Here is a 7,676-nt window from a genome sequence, read left to right as displayed (position 1 = left end):
TGCAGGGGTTGCCGCCTGGTGCAGGGGGAGCCTTGGTGCGGGGCTTCGCTGCTCTGCCGGAGTCTTGCCCTGAACTCTCCGGCTCGGGACGTGCAGCCCCTCTCTCTGCGGGGGCAGGGGCACCGCTCCGGCCCGCGGAGGGACCGTGTCCTGCCGACTTCTCCTCGGGTGCTTTGTGGTGGCCAGTGCGGGAGCGGATCGATAGCGATGCCTCTGAGCCCTTTCGCATTGCAGAGCTCTGCCTTGTCTTTTAGAAACTCGTTTAGATTAAAAAGTAAACTAGTTTTAAGCAGCCGCAAACGACTACAGTAGCCTCTCTGGGTAAAGAAATGTGGGAGAAGTTTGTTCTCTCTGCGTGTCCGATCTAAAGTAGACTTAATAAGTTTGGGATGGTTAACCTGAGTTTAGATCCAGGTGGATTTTGAAGGAGCTTTCTATTTTTATAAAAAGACTTTTCTGATGTGCATCTGTAGGACAGTGAATTTCCTCACTGCTCATTTTCTGGATTTTCTTGCCTGCGAGGTAGTCCTATGTCAATACTTTTTTTTTTTTTTTCATTTGCCTAATGCAAAGCACAACTGCTGATTATTCTGGGAGCTGAACTCAATGTTTGCTGGGGAAGGTAGACCTCAAGATCTGAGCAGCAGCAGTGTATTGATTCCATTAACAGAATTTACAGATTCCTTTTAACATAGTCTCTTTCCCAGAATTAAAGTTCTCCTCAGAGCATCTGTCGCTGGTCTAGGCCAATAGATGGCATAAGGCACTCAGGCTAACGTCCTAAGGGGACAGGGGGAGCAAGAATCCACTTTGTACGGAAGCCAGGGTTTTCAGAGGGGATGTGTGAGTTAGATTCTGCGTGTCTGACTTGGGATACCTAGGTGAGATCTCATTTTCAGAGATATGTCCTGGACCGCTCATTTTCTTTGGTCACAGTTGCAGCATTTTCCAAAATCCTTCTCTGCTCTAATCAGTTAGGGTTATGTCACGCAGTTTTTGTAGGATTTGTTCAGTGTTGATATCCTTAGCCAGGAAGCAGAGGTGGCTTTTCAACTTTGCAAGGTGTATTTAATATCTGCTGCTGGGGAGAAGCTGCATTGTAGCAGTATTGAAACCGGTAATCATGAGGGGGAATAAAAGGCAATTGGCTAATAAGGAAAAACCTTCTTAGTTTCTGTATCAAAATTTCTGCTGAGATAGCACTGTGGGTAGACAAAAATGATTTTATGTTCTGAAATTTTGTAAATTATTTGAGTATAGGTAGGTAGCTAAATGATGATAAAAGAGCTTTAACTGACAGTAATCATACATAGCTTTTATATGGATGCTTCTTAGGTATCGATTTCAAAACAGTTCTTATAAAAAGAGGTACAGTATCATTATTTTTTTTTTTTCAATTTCAGCAATTGAAGAGTGGGAAAGGTCCAGAAATAATACCAGATTTCTTAAGTCACAGTTCTTAATTTGTCTGTTAAATCTCTTTATACAGTCTGGACAGATTTGTTTAAGTGGATCTTAAATTAAAAAAAAAATCTATATGTATATATAGCAAAGGACATTAGAGGTCTTTTTCCTTCTTTTTTTCTTCTCTTTCCTTCTTTCTTATCTATAAATGTCTATGTCTTGTTATCAGCCTCAGCACTAAGGCAACCCACAGAAAGTATAGCAGCCCTTCAACTTCCTATTTGTGAGTGTGGGCAAACGAAAATCAATGAACAGTGGCTTTCAGCTGAGCTGGTGCAAACTCCAGTGTGATCCCCAAGCATTATTCTTGGGACAGGTGGGGTTGAATATTTTACTACAATTTCCTTTGTAGAAACAGAGATGTCCCTTAGGAGAGGCGATTCTTTGCTCACCCTCTCTAGGACTTCGCAAATTTCCATGAGCAAGAAGAATAAAACTACCTTAAACCTGAAAAGATGATAACTCGGTATTAAGCCACCAGCATCGCCTTCATTGTGCAATTACAGCTGCAGGCAGGGTGCAGTCAACTATTAATACTCAGTGCCAAGACCATTCAGCCTCAATGCAAAACAGGGTTCAACAGTGCCTGAGCTGAGCTGCAGAGGCATCTTAAACCTGTTTGGAGAGTGGAGACAGCCGGGCTTTCCCCGCTCGGCATTGGTGCATCTGCCAGCGGTGTGCTCTTTGTTCTGGCTGAGCCCCTAATGAAGCTGGTGCTGGACACAGTGCCTGCCTCTGTGCTGGCATCACTGCCAGGGGCCACTGCCACGGCTCCTGTGGCTGCCTGCTGTTTGCATCCCTTTCCCTGCCAGCTGGGCAAGCTGAACCCCCATACTCTCAGGTGAAATAAGTGCTGGTTAACAAGGAGGGCATGTGAATGGCAGATGCTCTGCAGAGTCTGATGTGAGTTGGGGTCAGAGGGAGAAGCAGATAGTATCCTGTTTGGAAATACCTTTACTAGCAGGCTAAGCTTCAGCTTGGTTACTTGAAAACAGCTTATGGCCATGCTTTCTGTCTTTTCTCCTGGAATCCTTCTCCATCTGAGCCCATTTGTTTGCAGCATGTCTCCTGTCCAAAGGCTCTTGATTTAGAGAACTTGTTTACTTGCTACTGGAGCACATATATTAAAAAGATCTGCCCAAGGCTAATGACTAGAAATAAGGCTCAAGTCTCTAAACTTGCATCATTCTATGCCTTGCAAATTTTCTGTTATGGGATATCTGCCAAGGACGCATAATAAAACAGAACTCATGAATAAATAAAATGTATTCCACTAATATGTGGATATTTTCTTTTTATCTTGCCTTTGCCCCATCTCTTTGTTTTTATTTCTTGCTCCTCATCTATTTTTTTTCTGTTTAGTCTCCTTCTCCTTTTAATTTATGGGGTCATCTTATTTTCTTCCTGTGTTACTGCTTTACTTTCTAAGGGGAAAAACACCCCGAGAAAACCAAGCAGGATGCTGTCATTGCCATTGTCTGATTCTGTGTGGAGGACCAAATTCTCAGCTGACAGAAGCTGTCCTTGACCTGTTCCAGTCAACGATTCTACACGATTTAATGCCAGGGAATCATCTGCTTCGAAGTGTTACCTTGGTATGCTGCTCCATTCTTTACCATTTATTCTTTTTTATTCCCCATTTCCTTCTGGCCTTCTTCATTTTCCTATATTTTACTGATGCTTCTTTCCTTTATACTGTATTTTCCACTTTATTTGAATATATTCTGCTCTATCTTGTCCATTCATAATGTATCTGAAGTCCTAACAGCATTGTGTTAAACTGCTGTCATCTACCATTTGTGGATAACTTACTCATTTTTCTTAGAGGGGAGTTCTCTATGTGACAGTTGCTTGTAATAGTTTTCTTTTGTTTTGTTTTTCTTTCTGTTCTAGAAGAGGTGACTTTTGGAATATTTATCTTGCTTGCAAAGGAAGATGGTGTTTCTGAGGGAGCTCATTCCACAGTCATTTTCTAGAGAAATATGTCTTCTGGAAAGACGAGCTTTATCACTTATGTTAGAAGGTCCCATTGTGGTCACTGTTTTTGTTCTGGAGCTTAGTTTGCTCTGGATTTTGGGCCATTTTGCTGCATTACAGGTAAAGCCTGAGACCTTGATTTTCATGCTGTGTTCTGCAAGGAGCTAGAGTAAGTCTGGGGTAAACATGGTCTCTGTGGTTGATAATGTTGATATGAAGGTTCTTGGAAGGCTTCACTTGTTTTTGCCTCTCTAAATTGTTTCTCTCACTGCTGTCAGTCTGCTGGGTACTCCCGATGTCCTTGGTCTTAGCATGATTTTCTGTTCTCCATCCTTTTATCCACAAGCTCTCCAGCTCATCTTGTCCTTCACACTAAAATGTCTTATCCATTTTGCCTTCCCATCCCTGACAGGTGAGTGGGGACTGAGGTGAGAGGTCTCGGTTTACTGTCTCTTATGGCTGCCGAGGAATTTCTGGGAGGGGATGCAAGGGGAGGCCATTACAGCTTAGCCCTTTGGACTCCCTTCTGTTCAGAGCAGCCATGTGCCCTGGCTGCAGACATCTGCCTGACTTCAGCTTGCTCAGTGTCTGCTGCCATCTCCTCCAGGTAGGTTTATGTCTTAGAAGTTGATCTTGGGCAGGGGGAGCTGCAGGACTGTGATCCAGCAGAATCAATCCACATGTGGTGGCAGACAGGCAGTGTGGCACCATCCTTACCTCTGCCAGCAGCAGCAAGAGGTGCAGTTGTCCCCTCTCACCCTGCAAAGGGTTGTGCTGGCAAGGTGTGAGTGCCCTGAAGGTGCCCCTATACTGCTGGAGCTGCATGTGCTCTGAACAGTATTGTCTAAGGGTAAGGGCTAATAAATTAACTTTTCTTTTTTTTTCCCCTTTTTTGGAAATGTTTTGGTCTTAGCAGCCTGCCAGTAACAACCACCAAAGGCCACATGGACTTCAACCAGTGTGGCTGGTTTAAGGAAGACAGTTTATTTACGATCTGAGACAGAATTTTCCTTCTCCTTTTTTCTTCCTCTTCTGTATATTTTTGTCCTTTGTCCATCAACTTGGACAAGCAATTTGGATGCCAACTGATATCTTAAAAACTGGTTAATTCTTCCATGTGCTACTAGCCCAGTGCTACTCTAATGACAGGCTCAGAGCTCAACCTGTGCAGAGCACTGCTTATCTTTTCTTTTGGTTCTCACTAAAAGCAAAGCAAAGACAGAGGCTTTATGAACTTGTGGATGTTGAAGCAGAACATATTGACCTGCTATGTAACATTGAGCAGGTCACATCTAAAGTCTCGGGTTTGGTTTCCAAAGCATGGAGCTCAAAGTATCTGCCTCACAGCACTTATAAGTTAATAAAATGCTATGAGATTTATGGACAAGGAACTATCTTGGATGTAATGATCTTGTAAAGCTTAATATTGGCAATTTGCTGCCCCATATAGGAGGCATTTAATATTTCTCTGTTTCTTGTTCTCTGAGCCTAACAAATTGATTGCTGCTGTTCGTGTAAGTACAGGCAGGTTACCTGTGGGAGGCAGATAACCAACTCAGGACAAATCTATGACAGCTTTGATTTGCATGGAGGAGTTAATACACAGCCTGGGTAGTTTAATAAAGATTGGAAACACTTCTGATAGCTCTATTATGCTTCTCACTTCTCTTCTACCTCCTCTCCTTTAGCAGACAAGAGCTGTTGCTGCTTCCAGCAGTATTAACTGCTGTGAAGGCTTCAGCTCTGAAACGTCCTTGATACTAAAGGGGAGTGTGTTGCAGAGGGCAAGGGGATTCTCCCACTTGACTTCAGTGAAAGAAGAATCAAGCTCATAGCTTGTGAGATGCAGTGATAAATCTACAATATCACTTTGTGTACAGTCACAGTCAGTCAGTATATTTAAAACAGGGGTGATGAAGGATCGGATGTGTCTCAAAGAGGACTTCTCTTTATTGAAGTCTTTATTTTATCTTTTCGCTTTCTTTTAATTTTTTTTTAAATTCCTCCATTACCTCAGTCATTGCTACTGCTGATTTCACTGGATTATGATTCCAAAGCTGGTTTGTAATTTTATGAACTCTATTTATTGCCAGTTGAGAGAAGAGCAAATAGAGCCATAAGTTAGGTTTTCATTTTGAAAACGACTAAGTCATTACTGCAGCACAAATGTAAATCAGACCTCCATGTTTTAGCCCTAGTTAGTGACAAGCACTGAATGACGGTTTCAGCATGACATTTTAGGGGCAGACACCTTTTCCCCCGAATAAGCTGCTGAAAAGGACTCTGCTTTGGATGTTCTTCTTAAGCTAAGAAGATCTGTGTGTCTCCCTGTCCAGTGTGATGTTTGCTCTGGAAAAGACAGCCAGCATGGATCAATTCTACTCTTTTAATTCACCTTGGTAAAATTGGTAAAAGCTTGAATTGGACAAGGGGGATAGCATGAGTCCTTCCATTAGTCTGAAAACAGTAATGATGTTTATGGTCTCATTGTAAACTACTCTTTTCAGGGAGCTGTGATTTTGTTTTACAGTTTGTTGTGTGTTAGGCCAGGGAGAGAGCAGCTTTTTTCCCTTATTTCGATTAATTTGTTGGGGTGACAGAAGAGAAAAAAACAAAGGACAGATTAGCTCATAGTATGTTTGGTGCTCAAATAAGAGCACCAAATGTTGTGGGACACACTGAAACCCGAGAACCTTGAGAATGAGAAAAGCACTTGCTGCAAGAAAAAGTGCTTGTTTCTGGGTCTCTGGGATGCTCCATCCGTGACCTGGTCATGAAGCCAGGCTTTTCTGAGGTGTTCTGTTAACTGCTGGAGGCAGGGGACGTGTTTGAGCCTTTGTAAGCTCTCACTTATCCTCAGAGCTGGGCAAAAGCTCCAGTTCAAGGTAATACTTAAGCACAAGTTTATTCAACAACTTTTAAGAAGTCCAGTGTGACTTGAGACTCTTTTTTGCTTGTGAAACTTTATCTGAAAACCTTGGACCGAGTCTCAGAAAACTTTGGACCTAATCTTAGCTGGCACCTCTAAAAGCTCCTGGTCCTGAGACTTGGATCTTAGGCAATGAGACATGTTTCTCTTAGTGATATATCTTACTTATTTCAGCTGATATGAAGGGTTTATGTATTGAGATAAAGTCTGGGGCCTGTGGAAAACTGCCACACAAATGAAGAGAGAGGCAAGAAGTTGTCATTTTTCTCTCCAAAGATTTACTGAGGGCATATTGAAGTACTTCATTCAAAAGTAGCCAGAAAGAAAGAACTATAATTTCAGGTATCTTCTTTTTCCTCCTAGAGAATTGTGGATTAGCACTGCCCTTGAGGCCAAATAGATTTTTGGTTGCAGTGGTGTTCAGTGTTTTGCCTCAAGCAGTAGCAAAGCTACTTGCTTCAAGCAGTAGCTTCAAGCTTTAGTTGGAAACTACCAACTAAAACCTAATATGTATTGCTCTTGGTTTCTTCCAATGCACTGCATGTGCTTAATTAACTCTAATTCTTTCTCTAAAGACATGTAGTCAGGATCTCAGATTTTCCTCTAGACCTTTTGGTATGTACTGCCTCCATATTGTGGTGCCTTCGAAATCTGTGGGGATCCTTGTGGGAGTTTATGAATCTGTCTAGCTGAAGTTTAGCCCAGGCAAAAACTTGAAAAATCGCTTGTCCTGTTAAAGTCTTCCACAAAACCTCTGCTAATTTTGTGAAATTAGGATTTATCCAACCACCTACCTTCATTTTTCTACTCTGGACATTTGTATGGGTCATCTTAGACATTAGAAAAATATGTTTGAAGGTGGGAGAAAGAAGGAGAGAGAGGGCTGGATTCTGGCTTCTGAAATTCCTTCTAGTTTGTTTGGGCTTTATATTTGGCCAAAACTTTCTTTCATTGAAAGACAGTGGTGAAAATTGCATCCAAGTAACTTTATAGGGTCTGACATTGGGTTGATTAAATGGTTCTGTTGTTATGGACTGTGCAAATTTATGTATTGGCCAGAATCCAGCACAGACACATAACACCTATAGTACCTTACAAGTTGTGCTAATGTGTGATATTAATTCGCATATGGAAATCCAGATATTAGTAGCTACTCATCACTCCTGAAAAAAAGATGGGTAGTAATAATACTGAAATGAATTGAACTGGTTAGGACTGATGCTTATTTTGTGAAAAACTTATTTGCTGGCTGTTCCTTTTTGTGTGCAATGACAATGCCTCAGCTTCTGCTATGAATATTCAATTG

The sequence above is a fragment of the Manacus vitellinus genome, unplaced genomic scaffold, assembly GCF_001715985.3.
Source record: "Manacus vitellinus isolate BGI_N305 unplaced genomic scaffold, ASM171598v3 scaffold_11_pilon, whole genome shotgun sequence".
NCBI classification, from domain to species: domain Eukaryota; kingdom Metazoa; phylum Chordata; class Aves; order Passeriformes; family Pipridae; genus Manacus; species Manacus vitellinus.
The sequence above is the reverse complement of the archived record's forward strand: the minus strand, read 5'-3'. Positions refer to the sequence as shown.